Below are 25,360 nucleotides of genomic sequence, written 5' to 3'. Positions count from 1 at the left end.
CTGACTAATTCTACATAAAAATTTTTCACCATAAAAAAAGCTAATGAAGGCTGACTATACCTCTAATTGAATATCACTAGTATTGAAAATTTCACGAAACCATGCTGGGTGGGCTCCACAAAAATTCATGCTTAGGTGACTTTAGGTGCTGAAAAGCTTTTTTTGTTTGTTTTTGGTTTTTGCTTATTTGTTTGTTTTTCCTCACCTCTTGTCAATTCCCTATTGATTTCCTTTTGGACTGCTCCCCGACTCTTCATTCCCAAGTGTTCCATCCTATCCTCTATCCTGATCTCAAGTCTACCCACTAACAACTCAGAGAAAATCATTTGGGAAGTGGTGCTCCAACTTCCTTTCTAAACCCCTATTCCTTCCCCTATTTGGTTTTGCTTTCCTAAAAAAATGTTTCTTCCTTCTTTCCAAGGTGAACTTCTCAATCCAAGTTCTCATTTCTGTCCACTATTAGCTGCTCCATTAATTACCCTCTCTCAACTTCATGTTCAAATTTTCCTCCAATTTTTTTTTTATCTGCATGGTATCAGAATTCCCACACTAAAGCAAGAGGAAGAAAAATATTAACAGAAGCTGAAATTCCTCATAACAAACCAAAATATCTCCAATCCAAAAGTGAATAAATAACACTATTTAATCAATCATAGGGTTGGAGGCTGGAGGTGGGAAGAGGTAAAGGGAGGTGGAGAGACATATCCATAACACAAAAGAAACTTCAATAAAAAGAAAAACTTGGCTTCTTTTGCCCCCAGACAACTGCTGATTTGCTATCACTTTAGATGAGTTCACCTTTTCTATAATTGTATATAAATGGAATAATACAATAGGTTCTTTTTTTATCTGGATTCTTTCACTCAGACTAATTAGTTTGAGATTCATAAATTTTTTTAATATACATAGCTCATTCCTTTTTATTGCTGAGTAGTATTCCATCATAAGGATGGAACATAATTTTTTTTATCTGTTCACCTGTTGGGCACTTGGGTTTCTTTTGGAAGTGTTCTATCATAAATAAAGCTGCTAAGGAACACTTTTATACAAGTCATTTATGAACATACGCTGTCATTTTCCTTGGGTAAATATGTATGCGAGGAATGGCTGAGTTAGTATGGTAGGAGTATGTTTAACTTTTTTTAAGCAAAGGACAAACTGTTTTCCAAAGTGGTGTACCTCTCTGAACATTTTAAACATTTCCAACGTCCATTTTTTTGGGGGGGTAAATTATATGAATGGAAAATATGCGGAGTTAAATAGTGTGACTAGTACAAGATAAGGTTTCTAAAGAAAAATCATGTCTAGTTAGCTATGTTTTTGGTCAAGTCCTAGGAATATAATCCGCCGTGTCTGCTTTGCTGAACAACACACTTCGAGTATTCAACAACGTGAGCGCATGTGCCAAACAGAAATGCATTCACCGACCAAATAGCAGCTGTCCTTGGAAGGGTGGTTGATGAACCGGCAGGGCTGTGGCAGCACTGGAGGCTAAGCAGGGTGGCCTTGTTCTAGGAGCCTAACTCTCTCATTCAGTTTAATGGTTTTGGCAACATGTGCTACTTATGTCGTCCTTATTTTGATGAAGCTTCCAGTTTTCATTACCCCCATGGGAAATATATTTTAAACAAGCCGCTGATGGCACTGTATACATACACACACATGTTCGCACACAGAATTACATACAGAAACCTAGATATCTTCTCTTGCTCCACTAAGACTGAAGGTCATAGTTGTGACTCGATCTGTGTTATGACCATCTGGGCATCTTTTCACTTCTAAGATACGAAACTGAGTGGGAAACCTGTGGCGTTGACTTAGCAAGCTTCCTAAGCCAGGGCTAGGATAAGCAGGAGGTCAGTGTGGACTGGTGAGAGAAGCTGGATAAACTCCAGCCTGAAACTGTGGGGAGAGTTAAGGGGTCACGCTGTGGCCATTGGAGGTGGCGGTGGGACAGATCATGATTAACTACAAATGGTGTCAGGGCGGCAGACTGCATGTAGGAGGCGCTCTCCTGGGTACTGCTGATGGATAGTCCCAAACTTTCTGTTGCATCACCACTCATCCAAACTAAGAAATTCTCCTTAGAGATGGCACTTTGGCGAGTTACTGGCTTTCTCCATTTAGTTCTGCTGCATTCCTGTCCCCTGCACTGTATAATGAATTAAAAAGCACAATGCATCAAAACTGTGATGCAAGACACGTCAGGGCATTCAGGCTACACAGAGATTTGTAAGTTATAGCTCAGCACAGGCTTCAATGATTAACTTTTGTTTTTGGCCAGGCCCTCCCTGTTTTGCTTCCCTCCAGGCTCTGGTTCTTCCTCTAGGCTTGACCTCTGAGGCTTATTCAATTCTCAGCCTAAACCAAGGCAGGTCCACTTTAAGGGATCATGGTCTTTTCCTTACTGACTCTTGGGCTCCCTGCAGTTTCAGGGTGAAAGGGTCTTCTTGCACTGACCTCAACCAGATCCCTTAAACAAAGGGAGAACTGTGCCTTACTCTCCCCTTCTCCATTCTGGGGACCCCAGAGCATCTTACACTCTTCACAGATAACAGCTGCCATGTTTTCCCCAATTCTTTGGTTCTTAATTCCAAACTCTACCCTCTTTGGAGGAAACCCCCAATTCCCGTTAACCAATACACTTCCCTCCTTTCAGAAAACCACCTCTAGGCTGTGCCGCCTCAGATAGCATCACTATCATGAGCTCAGTGGTTATACATAAACTAACAAAGTTCAGTGGGGAAAGTACTGCCCTAAACTTAGTTTATGGAAAGGACAGGCTTTTAAGTAAAAAAGGCTGAATTCATTTACTAACTGGGTAACTCCAGGCAAGTTACATTGAACCTGTTTCCTAGTCTGCTAAATGAGGATAATAATATATATTTCTCAGGGTTGTTTTTGAAGATTGGGTGTGATGTTGTGGGCAGAATTACTCTAAGCCATGAGTTTCTTTTAACGCATATAGTCAGGGAGGGTCACAAAAGTGTCAGGCTTGGTTTCAATCTCCACGCTTGTACCAGCTGTGACCCTGAACAGCTTGCTTAATTCTTGGAGTTTCAGTTTCCTCATCTGTATAATTAGGCTAATGATACAAAAGCCTTGAAAGGATTAAATGAGACCAGGCATTTTCATAAGCACTGAGCCTAGTATTTTTGCATAAAAATGACACAGATCCAAAGGTTAGTATAATTAGAGAACTTAAGATGTCAAGACTTCCTGGAATTCCCATTCTGCCAAAAGCAGAGGATCCAGTACTTTCTGCTTAACCTTGTTGATAATTTTCAGATCCCGACCACAGGAAAGGCAGTCGGGGAACACATTACTTTCTACCCAATTCTGAACAATTGGCAACAAGTGGACAGGAATGTGAACATGACTCTCACCTTCAAATTCATAAGAGCTGTGGAAGAAAATGCCAGATGGGGTTTGACATGAACTTCAGGGAGCCAGCGGCCCCAAAGCCTGACTCTTCTGTTACTCATGCCTGATTGGCTCCCTTTCCAACTGGAAAGGACTTTCATCCCTTCTCCTATCTCCACACTTGGAACCCTGCTCCTATGTCATTGGAAAAAAACTGAGGTCATCCAGCACACACTTCCTCGGTTTCCCCACCTTCCACCTTCCCTTGTTCATCTGTATCCATCCTCACTGGTCTCCTTTCCTCTCTGCATGGCTGACTCCAATGCTCACCCATCCATCTCATTCTTTTATATGGGACTTCAGACCTCAGGACAACACTAAATTTCCTTGAATCATACATTCCTTTCTTTCTTCTTAGCTGCCCTTGTCTTTCCTCAAGTGCAGCTATTTTCTTATTTCTCTTGTTACATAATTGTTGTCCTCGACCCTGAAGCTCCTTCAAACTGCTCCCCTCCCTGTCATGACCAAAATTCTTCCATGAAGAGTCTACACACACCAACTCGATTCCTTGACCACCTTATCACAGAGCTGCATCTGGCCTCTGCCAGCACCATTTCCCACTTTCTAACCCCTCAAAAGACAGAGGTTTTGTTTTGGTTTTCAGTTGCCTGGACCCCTCTACAGCTGGTGACGCTGCAGACCCACTCTTCTCTCTTGGAACTCCTCCCTCACCCTCCATCACACCCCTTCCCTTTGGTTTTCTTCCTATTTTCCTCATTATTATTTCACAGTCTTCCTCATGGCCAACTCAGTCTCTGCCAGTACTCCCAGGTGGAGTTTGCCCAGACTCTGCCCATTGCCTTGTTGTTGTTCTTAGTTTATTCACATCCCTTGAGCAATCTCATTTGCCCAGGACTGGCTACATAATTTGTGAGGCTTAGGGCAAAATGAAAATGCAGGGTCCTTTGCTCAACAATGATTACAAATTTCAAGATGACATGAGCAGAGCATGGGCTTCAAGCATGGGTCCTTGGCAACTGCACGAGTTGCATGTTCATGAAGCCGGCCCTGGGTTCAACTGTAGAACTTCAAGTGCACAGTGTCTCCTAGGTCTGTATTTCCAGCCCAGACCCCTCTTCTGTGCTCTAGGCTTAAACACTACTCTGTACGAACATCACTTCCTCTTGCTCCAGGCAGATTTTGTTTCACTCCTGATGCTTTCACTCACCAGCTGTGTGATGTTGGGCAAGACATTCACTGTCTCTGAGCTTCAGTGTCAGCGTAAAACCTGCAAGGCTATGCGAAAGCTTGTGCAAGTATCAAGCTGGTAAGTCAATCATAGATGTTGATAATATACCCTATCAACAGCTATAAACTGTCCACCTTCATAAAAGGTAAAAAGTCCCGAAGCAGGAAGACTTGGTAGCTGCTACATTATCAGGGCTGGCTCCTTACCATTGGTTTGGAAATTGTGCACATTAGGATAAATAAGTAGTAACCTTTGCAAAGAGCTTGGGACTAATTTTTGCCCCAAAGTGGTTATTTTAAAAAATATGCAATATTATATTGCAACAAAAGAAAAAGGACTCAGGGTGTTCACTCACCAAAGATCTAGTCAGTCTGGTTCTAGGAACTTGACATCATGTGCTTTGATCTGATGGCCAGGCTCCCATCTCATATAAGCAAAGAAAGTGGACTCACGCAGCAAAACCAGCCCACTGGGCTGCAAATGCCCACAGTGAGATTGCTTGTTTGGTGAGTGATGTATTTCCTACTTTCTACTGGACATAACCAAGATATCCTGCTGGAATCTAACACTCAACGTGTCCCACACAGAACCCAACCATTCCCTTCCTTCTCAAAGTTGCTTCTTTTCCTCAATCCTGTATGTCAGTTACTGACCACCAAGTCACTGGAGCTAAAAACCCGATCAGTTTGTACTGTGCTCTCTCTCCTTCACCCCGGCAAACCCCGGCCCCTCCCCAGACACATCGGAAGCAAGACAGAGAGCAAGCACATCTAGAATCATAGAGATGGTCAGATGTGACAAGATAAAAATAGAAAACGGCACTGTATGACAGTACACATCATAAATAAAAAAGATAATTTACCACATGAGATATTGTTTATACTAATATTGATTTCATATTTATAGCCCCAATCATATTAATACTATGACTGATATTCTTCTTACTTTTACCACTATTTCTCAGGTAGAATTACCACCCAGACTATTTAAAATGGCCCATAAATCAATAAGAAAAAGCAGACATACATCGAGGAGTGTGAAAAGAATATGGGCAGGCAAGCCACAGAAATAACAGAGGTGATCCCACCCTTCCCAAAAGGATCTCAATCTAGTAATGATTAGGGAAATGCAGATTAAAATGATGAAATAATTTCCACCTATCAGATTGGTTAAGAAAGAAAAAAGGATGATTGGTTTGGACCAGGTGGTGGTAAAGGGTAGTGTCTGAAGGCAAACAGTACTTCAAATGCATATGCCTTTGAATCAGAAATTCTACTAGGTGGCTATCCTAAGAAATTCTTGCACATTTGCACAAAGACACGTTCATAAAGATGTTTCACTGAAACACTTTCTGTGGTAGCAAAAAAGGGGGTGGGATAACCTAAATGTACATCTGTTGGAAATAATTAAGCAAATTATATTGTATCTGTACAAGAATATTAAAGAACAGATGAAACGAATGAAATGTGTTTATAAATTCTAACTTGGAAAATCTCTACACATTGTTAAGTGAAGAAAGGTTGTCATTTCTGTAAAATGAAAACAAAGTAAAACTTAATTGTATCACACTTACAGAAACTGTATAGACAGATGTGGAAGGGTCTGCACCCAATGATAGGAGTGTAGGATGGGGAGTGTCATGGGGGAGGGGGATGAAGGGGGAGCTTGGCACTTTTTACTCTGTGTAATTCCCTGTTTGAATCTGTATAATGAGAATGAGCGGCCATATTAATTATGTAACTTAAAACTATAATTTTAGTTATTTAAAAAAAACACCATGGCTGAGTCATTCATTATCTAACTCTCGGACCAAAATACTTGATTTTATACACGTTTGTATAATCAAAGTGAGGTTTATAAGCTATGTCTATCAGAGCCCCTCGACATGCTTGGCTTGGGGGGACCACACCAACAGATCCCCCAGGCCCCACACCCTGTGGATTTAATTCAGTATATATGGGATGGTCCCAGGAATTTGCATTTTTAACAAATTCATGATCAGAGTTGGAGAACTACTAGAGCAAGGAATTAACTGTGTTTGGGTTCCTTTGCCCCTTGAACGGCTTTGAATTCCTGGTTCTCGATAAGGAGCCTAGAAAATCAGACAGATTAACACAGTGTTGGAAAAGGAGACTGTAATTTAGTAGCTAAATTTTAAAAGATGCTGCCCAACCACCTGTGTTTGTGAATGCAGGTGCTGACCTGTGTCTACCTGAAGAGGTTACTTATATGCAAATTCACACCTGCCAGATCTGTACCAACTCAGAGGAGGCAAAAGAATGTTCCTATTTCCAGGGTTTGGGCTTCTGCTCCTAATTATGGTTGTACTTTTGCTTGGTATTCTCCAAGGAGATTTCTCTCTGCTAGCCAATACAAATTCAAGAAAAACAAACAAAACGACCAAAACCCAGCTCTCTGTGCTTTAAGGATTGTAACACTTATACAATATTACAGTTTGCTATTTGCCTGTTCTTTCTCCCTCAAGACTGAGCGACTCAAGGACCAAGCTTAGGAGCTCCGTAATCCCGTTCCTATTTTTTTCTACCATGAGGTACTTTCTGTTTCATAATACAATCTAGAAATTATAGTCTGTGAAATGAAAATTTCCCCAATTTTTATCTCTCTTGCTTTTCAGCACCTATTTTGTCCTCTTGACTTGGATAAATGCAGTGAAGGTGATTTATTAACACCGTTCCTTAGAAATGTGGGCTCTAAATCTTCCAGATCATATTGATTTCTATTCTTTCAAGATGTTTTACTTCCAATTTATTCACATTATTTAGGTACCTATATCCGAACACCACATTTTATTAAAATTATTTGTTAAATATTTGTTCAGGTGTCTGTTCTCCTTCACTGGGCTGTCAGTTCCTTTACTCCAGGTAATGGACCCAGGACCTGGCACATAGAAAGTGTTCACAAGAATTTTACAGGGTTTAGGAGTTTGACAAATAATTTTAATTTCTACACTTGTTTCTGATATGACAACACTTTTTCACTTAAAAAGACTAAAGTAAAACAGCATATTTTGGGGAAAAACAACTTAGTTGAATTTTTATATAAAGATGAGATCTCAATCAAAGAAACCCTGAAAGTAGTCAGTGGGGTAGCTACAGTAGAACCCATACTTAAGAAATAAGTACTACATTCATTTAACGACATTTTCACTCCAGCTGATCCTATGCTTAGAGAGCAAATAAGGTGCACTAAGTAAATTTTAGTTTGCCTAGCCAAGCCTGAAATTCTGATGTTTTAGATTATTTATTTATTTAGTGTTACGCGGGCCTTTCACTGTTGTGGCCCTTCCCGTTGTGGAGCACAGGCTCCAGATGCGCAGGCTCAGCGGCCACGGCTCACGGGCCCAGCCGCTCGGCGGCATGTGGGATCTTCCCGGGCCGGGGCACGAACCCGCGTCTCTTGCATCGGCAGGTGGACTCTCAACCACTGCGCCACCAGGGAAGCCCTGAATTTCTGATTTGAAAAACTACACTTTGGTCTCTTTATGACAACTTAATAAGAGTAACTCATACTTATGCTCTTGTTCTTTTTTTGTTATTCTTCACTTTCAAGAGCCTTGTACCCTTTTCCCTGGGCCTTTAACGTTTGAAGACTGAGGGAGAGAGAGAAAATCGATTGTGCAAATATTGACCCACTTCACAATGTTGGTGCCACCTGACTCTTGAGCTGCCTGAAAGCTGATAATCCACCTTGCCCCACCGGCGATGACCACATTGTCCTGAGCTGAAGGCCAGTAATTACGTCTAGTGCAGCGCCTGATTTCATGAAAAAAGCAGTTGAGAATCACCTTTTGGGGTGACTTTTCCAGCTAGGATTGCTGACTCAAATTTCAGTTTTTCTTTGATTCTCAGTTTTGAGGTACCAGATCTGCTAAGCATAATGCAACATATTGTTATCTTTATTTATTAGTCTCTAAGTGAATTAATTATCTTTAGCAGCTACCAAGCTCTCCATGATTTACGGGCCCTTTCAAGCTTTTGCTCTCATCTGCCATCCAGGATTTCATCTATTTTTCATGCCAGGCAACAGTAATTTGCCTGAAATTCCACTTTAATGCTGTGAAGATGACAGCTTCTACCTCTGAAATGCCTTTAGGGCCTTGACACACCAGAAAAACCATATTTCAGTTCTTTATTAGTTGTAACTTCTGCTAGCATTTAGGAAAAAAGGCGTATATACATATATAGAAAATATTCTTTTTGGTCATGTGAAGACTACATTTAGGTTGCAGCCCTCAAGGATATTAAAATACATTTCAGGCTATCTGTGTAAAAGGGGAAATACCACCAGATCTTGGCAAACTCTAGTTGCTAGAACTTATTCTAGCTTCTCTATTGCTACTTTTTTAAAAAAATTAATTATTTATTTTTGGCTGTCTTGGGTCTTAGTTTCTGTGCCAGGGCTTTCTCTAGTTGCGGCGAGCGGGGGCTACTCTTCATCGCGGCGCACGGGCCTCTCACTGTCGCAGCCTCTGTTGTTGCGGAGCAGAGGCTACAGACGCGCAGGCTCAGTAGTTGTGGCTCACGGGCCTAGTTGCTCCGCGGCATGTGGGATCTTCCCAGACCAGGGCTCGAATCCATGTCCCTTGCATTGGCAGGCAGATTCTCAACCATTGCGCCACCAGGGAAGCCCTCTCTCTATTGCTACTTTGAATGTTTATCACATACATTGAAAGATTCAGCTGAAACGCAGGCCAAGACTTCTTGTGGATTCACACCAAACTTCCCTGTACTGTGAATATCAAAGGGTAAGATACCCTTAGGTTCACTCAACTGTGTGTCCAGAGAGGAGGGACTCTGTGAAAAATGTTGTCATTTCTTTTAGAGTGCCCACGAGGGGTATCAAGTGTACAAGGTGAAGCCATCAATCCCACTGGATTTACCTGGGCACTTCAAAGACTGAGCCCAGCCCAGTCTTATGCAATCAGACTCTTTGGGAGTCACCCAGGGTGTATGTCCAATGAATTCCCCAGGTGATTCCAACCCAACTGGATAGGGAAAGCACTAACTCCAGCAGTGGTTCCCCAACATCACTGTGCTAAAGAGTCACAGAGGGAGAGCTCTCATTAAAAAGCAGACCACGAAGCTCCAACCCCACAGATGCAGATTCAGTGGGGCTGGCTTGGGTCCCAGGAATTTGCATTTTTAATGAGCATCTCAGGTGAAACTGCTGCTGGTAGGCCAAAGAAACACGTTTTGAGATACACGGGTGTAGCAGTTAACCAGAATCTAGCACAGACACAGTGAATTACTAAGTAGTCATCTGACGAGTGCCAGTTATTAGAAGGGGGTTGAGTGCAATATTCAAAATTACTGGACGAATCATACAAAAAGCTCTCTTTCTGACAGTGGGATATTAGTTTTAGCTTTCATTACTGTAGGTAGAGCAATAGTATGAAGAAATAAGTATAAAAAGGTACAAATAGCCATCTAGCAATTGTCACTTTTATGCATACAGAACCCAAGGAAAATGTGAGAGTTTCTCTTATTTTTCTTCCCCCTTTTCTCCTCCAATCAATGCATGATTGCTGTTTTACTAGAGAAGTCAAATAAACCAAAAGATAAAAGAATTTATAATCTTCCAATATTTTTCCTGTTCCCTGCTCCATGTAACTACTGTTAAGGTTATCTGGCTACACAAGCTCTTCTAAAATGCAATCAGACAGTTTCCTTCAAGGATTCCCAGATATTCTCAGGATCAAGTCCAGACTCCTGAGCACGGCTGGGAAAGGGCGCATGATCTGGTCCCTTCACACTGCTCCACCTACCATCTCTTACCCTTGTTTAGTTCTAAGTCAAGTTGCCAAAAATTGATTCACTGTAAACAAATTTAACTAGAAAACCAAAATCTTAAAGATAAGCAAAATATTAACATTCCCCCCAAATGTGTTTTTTTAAGTATAGTTTGTGGCAGTTTATGTTGAATGAGGGTTTTTTTTTTTTTTCTCTGTACGCGGGCCTCTCCCGTTGTGGCCTCTCCGGACGGGCTCCAGACGCACAGGCTCAGCGGCCATGGCTCCCGGGCCCAGCCGCCCTGCGGCACGTGGGATCTTCCCAGCCCGGGGCACGATCCCGTGTCCCCTGCATCGGCAGGCGGACTGTCAACCACTGCACCACCAGGGAAGCCCTTGAATGAGATTTTTAAGCAGCTTCTGACGATTTCTGCCATGCTTTAGTTGACTGGTTTTCATTTCATTGTTTTCACTGAATATCATTTCTTAAAATGCTTCTATTTAACACTTATGACTAATCCATTCATTTAACACTATGGCACAGAGTATGGACAGAAGCAACTTTATATTGCAGGTGGGGAGGGGGTGTCGGAGGAGGCAGCCATGGAAAGATCTAGGGGAAGAGCATTCCAAACTCATTGATAACAATATTTAAGTTTTTTTTTTTTTTTTAAGTAATGTTTACAGCATTTTATACATTTTATAGCAAGTCATGTAGCTGCTAGCTAGGGAACTGAGTAGCTGGTATTTTTAGCATTCCAGGCTCATTAGGGAACAACCCCACTGAAAGGGGATTCAGGTGTGGGTTACCAAAAAGAATGATAAATACCATTGGTAACACATGGGAGGGTATGGGGGGGGATTTAAACAATTTAAAATCATATATAAACACTGTTTTCCATTAGTTTCCTGTTAGTCTAATCTCACTGAAGTAATTTAACTTCGTTTCCAGGGCCCAGCCAAAGTTTCTGTACTTTAACTTCTTTGGATTTATGATTTGGGGAATGAGCATGTCTTGTGAATTTCAAATTGCCTCAACTAAAACAAATTAAATGGTGAGAAACATTCTTAAAGTCTCTTGCAACCCTTTATGGAAAATGGTGGGCTATAATATTTGGAGAAAGTTAACTAAGCTTTTGATGAACCGAAAAATTGGCAAATTGGTCGCTAGTACATTGGTGATAACTGAGAATGGAGTTTTGGCAAATCCCCCAAATTACTTTCTCTGTGCCACAGTCATGCTGATATTTTTTGGTAAAACAAACAAACAAACAAACATCTCCAGCCTCCTTCCTGACCTCCACACATGAATTTCTCTCCACTGAAGTCTACAGACCATGGGTCTCTTCCCCCGACCTCCTCCCAGTTGCCAGTAGCGTCACATCCCCTACCCTCCAGGACAAGTGTGTTCACTTTTCCTCCTTATGGGGTTGCTGAGGGTGAACACAGTAATCCCAACTGTCTGGACTTGAAACAAGAAAATAACTATTTTTTTTTAAACTAAAAAGATATTCAGTAAACAGAAATATCATACATGTCAAGCAGCAGAGGATTCCAGCTTGTGGTGGTCTCAAACAGGCTGTTCACATCTCCCAGACCCCGTCTGCTAGGCCTATAGTCTCGGTGGTCTGCAGCCTGGCTCTCAGCGCCGGCCCAGAAAGCCCCTCGTAGGCTGGGGCTCTGATGCTGCAGCTGCCACACCTGGAGCTTTATTCCTCAGCCCCAGAGCTTCCTGCGCGTTTCATTGGCAAATAGTCTTAGTTTCCACCCACATGATACAAATGTTCCTCCAATGGGTAGCCAGCAAGGAGCTGGCAGGGAAGTCAGCTATTGGCTAGAACACAGGCAGGTGACTGGCTGGGATTGGCTGGTGCCAGTGGTACCCTGATGAGCCCCACGGGCCTAGCGCTGCGATTAGAGTGTTGAGGTTCAAGTAAGAGGTACTCTAGTCACTCCAAACTGGTCACTCTCTTTAAATATTTGTGATACAGGAGCATCACAAATAATCAAGATTTGATTTTTTAATATTAATACAAACTATTGCAGAGGGTATAGAGTTTGGTCTTAAAGGGAAAAAGATTCATATATATGAGGGAAATTGGTCATATATACATGCATACATATGAATATATACATGTATATATATATAATAATAATAACTGTAAAATTGTTTATTGTATGTTGGTGTCTCCATAGACTATAAACTCCTTAAGTCAATCCTATACTTAGGGCCTAAGAGAGCAGCTGATACACAGTAGATGTTCAATAAATATTCGGTGAATGAATGAACACATTCACCCCACACAACCTCAAATTCATTATAAAATTCAATGTATGTTCAATAGATGTCGTAGAGAACCACTTTAAAAATCATAATGATATTGTTTGTGAGATGCTATGTGTTACCAGATGAAAGTTATCAAATGCATACACTGCCAATAAATTATAAAAATTCCTATAAAAATAGATACATATATGTGGGTGTATATTAAAATGTAGGCAGATGTATGGGATGATACTACTAATATGTTAAACCAAGTCACTTGAAATGCATCACTTTTACTTCTCTAATGGTCGACTGGCTTAAAATATTAAAAAATCAAATCTTATTAATTTTACTCATATCTCTATACATAGATCCTAAAATATCACCTGAAGCTCAATAAATATTTGTTGAAAACATAACAGTTTTATTGACTGTTTAGGCAAATCAAGCACAGTCTGAGGCTGTAGGAATTTGGCTCTTTGATGGGGAGAAGAAATATTGTTTTCCGTGTGCTTAGCCACCAAGGAGCAAGACAGCCAACTTTGCACTTTCTTTCCTGCATTACTTTTCTGTTTCTGTGTAACAAACAATAACAAGTTTAGCAGCTTAAAACAATATACCCATTCATTCACTCATAGTTCTGTAGGTCAGCAGTCCTTCACAGCATGACTGAATCCTCTGCTCAGGGTATCACAAGACTGAAATCAAGGTATTTTCTGGCCTGAGTTCTCATCTGGAGACCCAGGAAAAATCCACTTCCAAGCTCATTCTTGTCGTTGGCAGAATTCAGTTTCTTGCAGTTGTAGCATTCAGGTCTCCGTGGTTTTGCTTACGGTCAGCTGGGGGCTGCTCTCAGCTTGTTGAGGCCGCCCGCACTGCCTGCCACACACGCCCTGCATCTTCAATGGCAAGTTGAATCCCTCTGGCCCACTTCAAATTTCTGGCTTCTTCTCTCTCTGATCTAAAAACCCAGGTTTAAAGGGTTTATGGGATAAGGTCAGGCCCACCTGCGTAATTTGCCTCTCTTAAGGTCAACTGATTTAAGAACTTAATTACATCTGCAAAATCCCTTTGGCCAAATTAATGTAATCATGGGGTATATTTTACTATATTCAGATTCTGCTCACACTTGAGAGGAGGAAAGTATACAAGGGCAAAGATCAATGGGGATCATCTTAGAATTTTGTCTATGCCATTTCCTTATTCCAGGGCTTTGGCTTGAGCTCAGGTACTGTCCATTGTGTGTGTATATATATATATATATATATATATATGTGTGTGTGTGTGTGTGTGCGTGCGCACGCGCACGCGTGTGTGCTGTGTGTGAGACAGCATGTGTGATGTGTGAGAGGTTGGATTATTCTGACCTCTGAGGTCAGTTGGACTGGTCCATGAAACCGGTATCATCTGCAATAGCATCATTTAAAAATATGAATATACTCCGTTGTCTGTGCTCTTGGACAGCTTCCCTTCTTCTTTACCCATTACCCCTTCTTTCCTACTTTAACATACTCACTGGTCAGCAAGGTTTTCACTTTTCCCTTGGATGCTGCCTTCATATAAGAAGACATGTCACCTGCTTCTTCTGGTGGAAATAGCTGGGTCTCATGATTGGAGATCCAAGAACATGAGCACAGTTGCTGCCTTGGTAATCACTAGGAAGCTGCAGTGCCTACAGGAGGTTTCTTAATTAGTTTCCATGGAATTAAAGGTAACTAATTACTCAAGACACACACAAGGGTTTTGAATGCAAATGTTTTCCCTGAGATCTTGTATTCCTATCAGCATACTTGGGGCAATAACTGTCATTAGAGAAAGTGGTGGAAGATGAGTTATCTGGAGGTGTGGAATGACATTTTATCTAGGAAGAGCCTTCAATCCTGTTAATTTTGGGTGACAGACTGTGTGTTGGTGGTGTGGTTTAGAATTTCAAAATAGTGAATCAGAGAGCCTTATTCTAGCCCAGGGATTCTTTACCTGTGGTCCATGGACCTCCACAGTTCAGAGATGGGCTTCAGGGAGGGTCAGGAACTTTTGAAATTGAATATTAATTATGACTTGGTATGTTCATGTTTCTGTAGAGGAACTAATGATATCATTAGATCCACTTGTGGATACAGTTTGCAGAAATCATTAAAAACTACCAGGCTATTCGAAGACCATCTTTTCACAATCAAGGAAATTGATGTCCATGGAGGTGAAATGACTTCCCCGAAATCACAGACTAATTTTTTGTTGTACAGCAGAGATTAGTCCTGGACTCCTGGTGCCCATTCTAAACCATCAGCACTGTTACTGCACTTTTATCCTGAAAGAGACCTTTAAGGCCAAACATGTGTGACAGTCATATATTAACTAAACTAATATTACAGTGTTCCTTTGGAAGAGGTTACTTAGATACATGGCATCCTTAAAAAGAAAGTGAGCTAAAAATGGGGAAATGGAATACCGTGTTGGATCATATTGCCTTGTACATATTAAAAATTCAAAAAATAGCTGTTGAATAAATGAGTGGCATGGAATGTCCTATTCATGGAACAAGTATATGTGGAGCCTGCTTTTTTTTTTTTTTTTTTTTTTTTTGTGGTACGCGGGCCTCTCACTGTTGTGGCCTCTCCCATTGCGGAGCGCAGGCTCCGGACGCGCAGGCTCAGCGGCCATGGCTCACGGGCCCAGCCGCTCTGCAGCATGTGGGATCTTCCCGGACCGGGGCACGAACCCGTGTCCCCTGCATCGGCAGGCGGATTCTCAACCACTGCGCCACCAGGGAAGCCCGAGCCTGCTTTTTGACTAGTACCATGTTATTTACTGCTGGAACTGTAATAAAAATTACTTTTGGGGAAAATCCAAGTTTTTAGTCAAGTTGAAGGTAGGAGAAGCAGCTCAGGGAGTAATAATAAAAATATATGAATAATGATGATAGTAAGAGTATTAGAGTGATTACAGTGTACCAGGCATGACTGTGCTAAATAATTAACCTAAATTATCTCATTTAATTTAATCCTTGGCAACATTCTATGATTTAGATGTTATCACCATATCTACAGAGGAGAAATCAGAAGCGCAAAAAGGCTGATTAACTGGACCAGGTCAAAGTTAGTAAACGGAACAGCAGGATTTCAAACCCAAATGATCCACAAAAGCTTTTGCTCTAACCTCTAAGCACGAGGTCCATTCCCTATAAATTGGAATAAAACATTGGAATAAGCAAGTTTCTAAAAATTGAATAATAAAAACAATATTAATTATCTCCAAGGCAGCCTTATTGATACCCCCCTTCCAATAAACACATACAAAATTATGTTTAGCAATTATTTCAACATTAGCCATACATTTTTCTTTTGTTGATAGTTTTCCTTTGAGTCCAGGACCAACTGAATTAACAGGAAAGAAATATTTTTACTATAGCCTGTTAATGTAAAAAACAACCAAGTGGATAAAACCTAACAAACACCAGGAAGTCAAAGGTAAGAACTTGAGGTCAAAGGCAGTGGAAGTGAGGTCTTCTTAAAGCTGAACTAAATGTCTGCTCTTAGTCTGGTGCAAGAAATCTAGTTTCCCCACCAGAATGTCATGCGGATTTCTATTTGTTCTCAGTGCTTACACATGACATAGGCAGTTAATCTGTAGATTTATAAAAACAACAAACTTCTTATTGACGAATAACACACATGCCATAAAGAGCACAACCCATGAGGTTTTTAAAAGTTTAAGTAGACAACTTTCCCGGCAACTGAATTTGGGTCCTGGGAAAGGTTTTTGACACTCTGATGACAGAGGGAATCTAACATGACGAAATAGTTTGGTGTGGCTCGACACTTGTGTCCCAGGAACAGGAACCAGTGGCAGGGCCAATGTGTTCCAGCCAGTTCATATTCAAAAGTATCACAAGGAAAAGTTGGGTGAGCCAGCTGTTCTAGTGAATTTATACAACACCACCGGGAGACCTGGTGTCCTCCACTGCTGTGGGAGGCTTTAAAATACCAACGACAGCTGCCTGACTGTTCCCCCCAAGTGTTGTGAAAATAGCTGTGGAAAATGGCCTTGATTTACTGGGGTGACACGGATGCCAAACCAAGCCTGCTACTTCATAGAGAGGGGAGGTCACTGTCTGGGAAGTGAATGGCCCTGGGTCTTGCCTGGCCTCTGCTTTAACAAAATGTGTTCTCGAGCAAGGACTCTGTTCCCATGTCTTCACTCTCAACATGAAGGGATTGGGCAGGATCAGTGATTTCAAAGAGGAGTTGGAGGGAATGAGGAGTTTCCTTTTTACTTCCCTCGCCCCAAGTTATCAGAACCCCTGAAAGAGGCGAGAGTAATTTAAATGAAACATAGTAAATAGTTATATAAGCTTTGGGGACTAATGGCTTCTTCGTGTCTTCATTTTCCTTTAGAAGACTCCGTGTGTACATGAAAAAATATTAAATAAAATCTGTATGCTTCTCTTCCGTTACTCTGTCTTATGTCAGTTTAATTCTTCTGCTCAAATCTAAGGAGGTAGAAAGAAGTTTCTTTTCCTACACTTTCCTCCCCTTGAGGTCCTGTAAGACTAACCCCTCCGTGTGCTTTCTGGATATCCCCCTGTCCACTGGGTTGAATAGTGGTCCCTCCAAATTCCTGTCCACCTAGACCCCAGAATGTGACCTTGTTTGGAACTAAGGCCTTTGCAGATGTAATGAGTTAAGACGAGGTCATACTAGATTAGGGTGAACACTAAATACAATGACTGTGGTCTTTATGTGAAGAGAAGAGGACTTACAGAGACACAGCCATGCAGGGAAGAAGCCAGTATGAAGATGGACGCAGAGATTGGAGTTAGCGGCTATGAAACAAGGAACACCAAGGATTGCCAGCAACCACCAGAAGGTAGAAGAGGTGAGGAAGGATTCTTCCTCGCAGACATTCAAGGGAGTATGGCCCTGCCAACACCTTGATTTGAGACTTCTAGCCTCCAGAACACTGAGAAAATACATTTCTGTTATTCTAAGCCACCTCATTTGTGGTGCTCTGCTATAACAGCCCCAGGAAACATACAGATTTTGGTACCAGGAGTTAATTCCTTCAGAATTTCACATCCATTATTACCATTCCTTGCTTCTTCCAGTCTCCTTCTTGAGCTCTTTCATTTCTGTTTTCATTCATGCTTATACTATTCTGATCTAAACAAATTTAAAATTCTCAATTTTGGCTTGCCTTGATGGCTTTCAATAAACCAACTCTGTTTCCCACCAGTCAACCACTTCTTTTCTTTGAAACATTAAATGCTTAAATATAGTCCTTCATAACTACCACTTCTCTTATCAGGTTCTAACTCTTGTGGCTGATTGTTCCAGGCCTTTCTTAATTTGGTTTCTCTCAACTTACCAGACTCCTTCAAGTGTTTTCCTCCACTCCACTCCAGATGATTCTACCTCGAAGTCTTTGTTCATGCTGTTTCCCTGTCCTTGGTTTCTCAAATGTCTGCAAGCCTCCTGCAACCCCTTTCTTCCCTTCTTGCTGCCTCTATCAATCTTACCCAGCTTTCAAGGCCAAACTCAAGTGCTCTCTCTCCTCCGTGAAGATTTTTCCATCTTTCTCTGAACACACTTGTTGATTTTCTGAACTCCTTTTATAATCTTAGTCACCACCACACTTATGTATGTTGCTGTTCACTCATGATTTTGTGACTTCTTTTAGCCTCTCTAACTTGATTTCAAGCAGTTTAATACCAAAGACTATGCCTGTGTATATTTATGCCTTTATATCCCCTCATAGGGGGTAGATTGATGAGCACACATTACGATTTAGAGAAACTGACGTCCATGAGTTATAGGGCAGTCATGGGATATTCGGCAAATACAACCAGTTATTTCTGGGAGGAGAGAATGTGCTTAATCTACTAAAATTCTCTGAGGGGGTCAAAAGCATGCGGACATAATTTCTTTAACCTTTTGAAAAGCCTTGACAAAGTTTCACACTAGGGGTTATTTAAAAATAAAAATGAGTCACGATGAGATTGTGGGGAATGTTTTGTCATGGCTAGGGAACTGGCTTAGGGATTGGAAACAGCCTGAACCAACAACTCTTCCAGTAACAAATTCCATATGTTTACAACCTCCTGCCCAAAGAAAATGGACCTTCTCTGAATGGGGGGTTGGTATGGGGGGGACCCAAAATGGGGCACAGCTAGTTTTATTCAGCATATTTTGGAAGAAAGAGTTTACAATGAATTTTTTTCAGAAGTGGAATGCCAAGTCCAAAGAGGGAAAACTCTAGAAGAACTTGGTAGGATACAGGTCATCAAAGAAGTGACCGATGAGTCTGAATGCTGGCAATGATCTAAGAGAATGCGTTCAAGAAAAAGCAACAGAAGCTAGGAGGTGATGAGCCCTGATCTATCTGTTACCACCAAGCAAGGAATGAAGACACTGGGTTCTCTGACAGGCTAATAATTTGGCACCTCTTCAAACAGTGTTTTTAAAATATTTGATCAACATTTACTTAGAACGAAGGCCAAGGGCTGCCCCTGGGGGAAGAGCTGAGAAGGTGGCATCTCTCAACTTCTTTTCTGTTCTGAGAAATTCAGTTCTACCCCAAAGTTGCATGGCCACATCAGCAAACCAAACAAGAACTCTGCAGTTGACCAAACCCACCTTCTCTATGATTGTCTACTACTCACTGCTCTAACATGAGTCTTGGACTCTCATCTCCTTACTCCAAGAAACACTGGTCTTCCAAATGTACTCCTATTTGTTAAGAAGGGAATTCTACTCTACAGTTGCCTTGTTGCTGAAAATTAATCTTAGGAGGAAATCAGACTGTACATGCAACCTGAAAGAGTTGGATGGTCAGAAAGAGAGGACTGTATTGCAGGAAGCTGACTCCCACCTTAAGAAAAAATTGGCATCTAGAACCTTCATGGGCTGGTGTGCTAAGACAGGTACTGGGTGACTGGGTCCACTAGACTCTATGCAAACATTGCCAGGGCCTGGGGAGACATGGATGGGCAGCAATGAGACTGGGTGATACAGCCTTTGCAATTGTATATTTTACAGCTGCATCTTTCAAGTGTGGAAACTTCTGCAACAAGTGATCACAGCAAATGAGAACATTTTAACCTGCAGCCTTTCATCTTCCTATAAAACAGAATTTAAACAGAAAACGAGTAAGTGTGAAACTAGTCTTATTTTAGGTGTAAGACCATCTGCTGGTAAAGCCGAGATTAGAACAGTTCACAGGAAAATCATGATTTCAAATTAAACAGATAACAGTGATTCTCCTATTGAGTAACCCCAAACTGGGATGGGAAAGGGCTACCTTGAAAGGCAAAAGCAGGACTTTTTCCTTTTCCTTCTTTCTTTTTAAAGAAGTCCTTCACATTGATCACGGACCTTTTTAGGCAACTTAAGAACAACAAAAATTATTAGTACAGAGAAAAGAAGTGAAGAAAAAAAGAAGCCAAATCTATAGTGGTGAGCACAGACGAGGAACCTGGCTGGGCCCTTGTGATGAGGAAAGTTGAACCAGGGATTCAGGGAAAAGGGGGAACAGAGCAAGAAACAAAGGCTGTGGGGAGGGTAGTAATGACTTGACTTTCAGGGTGGCATCAGAAAGGACTTTTTTTTCTGTCAAGGGCCATGAACAGATATTTTAGGAAGGGACAAAACATAAGAAAGGATAATTAATTTTCTAGTTGAAAAGGATTACATTAGGAGTCTGTAAACTCCTGAAAGTAAGGGCTATACAGTGACTTCTTTGATACAAGGACAGTTTACATTTACAGAGTAACTCCAGTGTGATGGTCCATGTGGGCACACCCTATTAGACAAGGCTCTGCTTTGGCCTTCATGGAGCTTACCATGGAACCCCTTTGTAAGAGGGGCATTAATAGGCACATGTACACTTGAAGCCTTTGGTGGCCTCCTCTACCCTCCTCATCAGTCGCCTCTCTCCCCCCTTCCTTGGTCAGTCTTTAGTTACAGCTCAAGTCACAGTGCAGTATGGTGGCCTGTTGTCCTGGGGCCTTCTTGAAATTATGGATTATATTTTGCTTAATACATATTCATTGGCTAATTAAATAATTGAATGAAACTATATGCCTCAAGGGGATTTGAGACACCATACAGAGATACCTAAAAGTGATAGTGTAAAACAAAATAAATGCAGAAACAAAGAAGGGGTGAAATTGGGGCAAAGGGAAAACAGGTTAGTAAAAGTCAGGTATATCCAAGAATAATTAGACACATTTAAACTGGATTTTGGAAAGTGGATGAAGGTTTTCTAGGAAGAGAAGCAAGGTTGAAAGAATTCTAGGCTGAGAGTTCTGGTATGTGGCATGTTTGGAGAACCATGATGCTAGGACCTGGGGCAGGAGGGGGTGATGAAGTGAAGAGGTTGATGGTCTGGAGACGCAGGTGGGAGTTCCGTCATGGAGGGCTCTATGGAATGTGCTGTGGGGTAAGATTTAATTCTGTAGGAACCTGGGAATCCCAGAGTATCATGATTGGATTTATATTTTAGAACAAGGTACAAATTGTGGACCCTTGTCAGGTCCTTTTAAAATCCCAACTCTCCTCAAAACCCTCACCATTTCCCCTATGAACTGCAGAAGATGACCTTGCCTCTTATTTTCCTATTTCAAAGAGAAAAACAAAAACTATATCACAACTATGCTCACCTCCATCACTCTTAGTCAATGGAAGAGGTAGTTCTTTTCCTGCCTAAGGCTCATTAGTCCATAATATTGGTCAGGCATCCTCTCTTTTGTATCTTTTGCCCCTTCTCTATCCTGACTTCTTCTCCTTAGCCAATAAAATGTGTCTTTCTTCAGACCTTAGATTCCTCTCTATCTATCTTCCAATTCTATATCTCCCCTTTCTTCCACAGTTAAGTTTCTATAGCCTCCCCACATTCACAGTCTGCATTTCTTCTCTTCCAACTCACTTGTCAACTCATTCAATCTGCATTTGATCCCAAATTGCTCTTGCCAAGGTTACAGTGACCTTCAATTAGCTAAGTCAAGAGAATACCTTCATTCTCATCTTCTTTGACGTTGCCATTGCATTTGAACCAGCTGATTGTTCCTTTCTTGAAACTCTTCCTTCAGTTCCTCTTCATTTATCCTTCCATATAGCAAATCTTTATTATATCTTTAGCTTTTTGAAGCTTAGAATCCTATGATTGTCTCTCAAATATTCAGGTTTCCCAGAAATACTTATCTGGACCTCAGAAAAGAGATAGATTACAGGGACATACCTGGGCATCATTAGTACATGGATCTATATAAAGTCACCATAGAGATTATGTATAGAAAGGTAAGAACAAGAATAATGACAAATCCTAAGGAATATCAATATTTATGAAGTTGGGAAAAGAAACCAAGGAAGACAAAGAATGTGCACTCCAGAGAGCACACACAGAAGAAGTGGAAAAGCCAGGGAAGAGTTTTAGGAGGGAAGTGGCCTATGACCTGAAGGAAGGTCAAACAGAATGGTATAGAGAGTCTACTAGATGTAGCAAGAGTTCACTGTGGCCTTTGAGGAGATAATTTCAATAGAGTAATGAAAACAGAGGCCCACATATGTGGGTTACTAGAAGAAATGGAGACATACAATTTATACTCCATTTTCAAGAAACTTGGACTTGAAATAAGAGGAGAGAAGAGAATACTTTGAGAAGGAACCTGGAGGTCCTTTAGGATGGCAGAGATTTGAACACACTTAAAAGCTCCAGGCAATCTTTGAAACTGGTAAGAAGTAACCTTATGACAAATGAAATGAAGTGTCAGTTTATACAAAGTTTATTAATAAATATAGTCTTCACAGCTAGATATTCATTAAACAATCATTTAAGTGGCTCGAAGTGCTAGCATTTTATAGGATTTGTTGTCAAGAATATGATGTGTTGGCTTATAAGAATATGTGAGAGCCAGGAGGCTTTTTGTGTGTAAATTATCTGTGGGAGGTGGCATCCTAAATGTAAAACTACTGGGTAAACGTTGATGGAGTAGAAAGCACATGAATTTGGAATCCAGAGAAGTAGGTTGATCACTAAACAACAATTTAACCTCCTTAGTTCCCTATTCTCTCATTGTAAGTTGAAGGGACTAATCAAGATGATTTAGTCTCCATAGGCATTATCAAGGATTCCTTTCTACTCCAAAAATCCTGGTTGTTTTTCAAACTGAACTTCTTCGATTCCAAGGTCTATGGCCATAGTCTCCTGGGTCTGCGAGTTCCCAATGAAAAACTCTAAATTTTAAATTTTCATTTTGATGACAAAAAAGAAGCAAAGTTTTGATCATCTGGATGATAAAACCATGTCTGCAGATTTCAGCACCTGCATTTAGTTTTCTATTTGTAAGTGTACATCTACACTTGGTAGCCTCCACTTGGTGGTTGTATTTTTGATCCCTAAAGGAGTTTCAAGTAACTTTAAAAATGTTGGGAAACTTCTCTAGCTACCTATGATGGTTTGTTCTATTTTCAAATCCATAACCCGTGTCCTATGTCTACCACTACACTCGTGTTGAATTATTTCATCTGAATGACAAAACTTCACTTTTATATCAAACATTTTCAATTAAAAGACATTTTCATAAAGTAAGACTTTAATTTTGTAAGTGATTTAATGCACTGATAATATGATGGGACACTATGGAAATGACATATTGCAGCAGAGTAACCTAGAAGTCTGATGGAAAGGAAGAGCAATTTAACCCTAAATGATGTGTTCCAGCCAAGTGAAGGTCCAAAGACATCACAAGGACAAAGGCTTTGCAGAAGTTTGGATGGAAAAACATCTTGCTAAAATGGAATCACCAAACCAGAAACAATACTACAGGAGTGCAGAGCTCAAAAGAATCTTTGTTATTGGAGGTACTACTCTTTTCACACTGAGTGAGAGGATTTCATTCCAGCAAAGCAACTTCACTGTCTCCATTAAATGATTTTATTTGAATTTTATGCATTTTTGGTTTATACCTAATTTATAATTTTTTTTTTTTTTTTTTTTTTTTTGTGGTACGCGGGCCTCTCACTGTTGTGGCCTCTCCCATTGCGGAGCGCAGGCTCCGGACGCACAGGCTCAGCGGCCATGGCTCACGGGCCCAGCCGCTCCGCGGCACGTGGGATCTTCCCGGACCGGGGCACGAACCTGCGTCCCCTGCATCGGCAGGCGGACTCTCAACCACTGCGCCACCAGGGAAGCCCCCTAATTTATAATTTTATTTTGGCTTGGTAGTTGTATAAGAGCTATAGATATAAGGAGTCTGAACCTGGACTTATGCTTATAGATATTTTAAGTAACACTTCTATTAAATAATATAGCTTCACATGTTTACCTTATAAATTTTTTTCCCTTCAAAAGATATCTATACCTAAACTTTGAAAACCTGGTCTTGATTATATATAGCTCTATATATTTCTGTAAATTCCCTTGAGCAAAGTGTGGGGAAGGGGACAGTATTGGTGGCTAAGAGATACCGATGACACAGAAAAAAGCTTGATAATTATGGGGACTCCATAGCCAGATTCATGTCCTCAAACACAGCGAAAGGTAGCATTAGAGCTCAAAACCAACTTGCCGAACGTTTGGAGGAAACCAAATGAATGGAGGCAGATGAGGTGGCTACAAAGCAAGGAGAAAAAGTGGCTGCACAAATGCAGTACTGGTTTTACATATGTTCAAGGAATTGGGTATCAAAAGTTAAACACGAGTCAGAAAACCAGAAGTGGTTTGCCAAAGGCCAATTCAAGGCTGGAGCGTAAATCAGTGAAGCAGCCAAGAGGTCATCTCCTAACATATTAGTAATGGTCAGACCCTGCAGAGTGGACTGTTCTCAGTTAGCAACTCATGAGTCAAGTGAGGAGGGAAAGCGAAGCCTGATGAAGATGGTATAAAATGAAAGAATGTGGTAGAAAGAAGATAGAAAGGGATTAAAGAGACCCAAATTACTTTGATTGGGGAGGTAAAGTGAAAGAATATAAACTTATTTCTATTGGCTAGTCTGCAAAAGGGGATCATATGAAGTTGGTGACCAGCTGTTCTCCACCTCAGGAAATGGAAAAAATAAAAGTAGGACACAATTCAAACTCTAGGGATTTAGATTGGACACATTTAAGAGAAATGACCTTGAAGGGAGCTTGTGGGGAACTCACTGGGTTCTTGACAGAAGGGGTTGAATATCATCTCTAGGAGTGCTTGTAAAACAGCTGATGGAAGCCTGGTTTTGCCAGAATGAACTTGCAACCTGTTGGCCATTTCTGTGCACTGGTGAGAGGGAAAATAGAGAAGTCAGGAGACGAGAAATGACTGAATCTCAACAGGAGTGGAAACAGATAGGAGTCCATTTGGGGATGTGGTGGAGGGAGCCTCCAGAGTGTGACTTCCTGAGAACTTCCCCCATAGGAAAGGGATGAGTCAGTGGCCCTCAGGTCGCCTGCTGAACAAGGGGGGTCATGTTTGGAGAGCTCTGGGTGGAAGGAGCTGTTTAAATATTAGGCTGTTTTGTTTTTTTTTTTTAATTAAGGTTCACGTACAGCCAATTACTTTCAGTATTTGCTAATACCTTCTACTCTGTGTAAACTCCTTCAGCAGCTTCTTCAGGTTCTTCTCATCAAAGGGTTGGAAGGATTTTGGGGGGTTTTTTTTCTCCCAAGTTTTAAATTCTTGTTGAAGGTCAAAATGCTTCTGTGTCACTAGAGAGCTCCCCAGAAAGAGCACTTAAAATAAAGGATGGGGTAAATGTACTGAA

At 41.1% G+C, this 25,360-nt stretch overlaps 1 protein-coding gene across 1 annotated transcript in view; it reads right to left on the bottom strand.

Annotated features, from left to right (window-relative positions):
- Window positions 1-25,360, bottom strand: part of PIK3R1 (phosphoinositide-3-kinase regulatory subunit 1) — a 562,712-nt gene that overhangs the window by 163,786 nt on the left and 373,566 nt on the right. The window lies entirely within an intron of this gene.

This window comes from Kogia breviceps, chromosome 4, assembly GCF_026419965.1.
Source record: "Kogia breviceps isolate mKogBre1 chromosome 4, mKogBre1 haplotype 1, whole genome shotgun sequence".
In the NCBI taxonomy this organism is placed as follows: Eukaryota; Metazoa; Chordata; class Mammalia; order Artiodactyla; family Physeteridae; genus Kogia; species Kogia breviceps.
The sequence above is the reverse complement of the archived record's forward strand: the minus strand, read 5'-3'. Positions and strand labels throughout refer to the sequence as shown.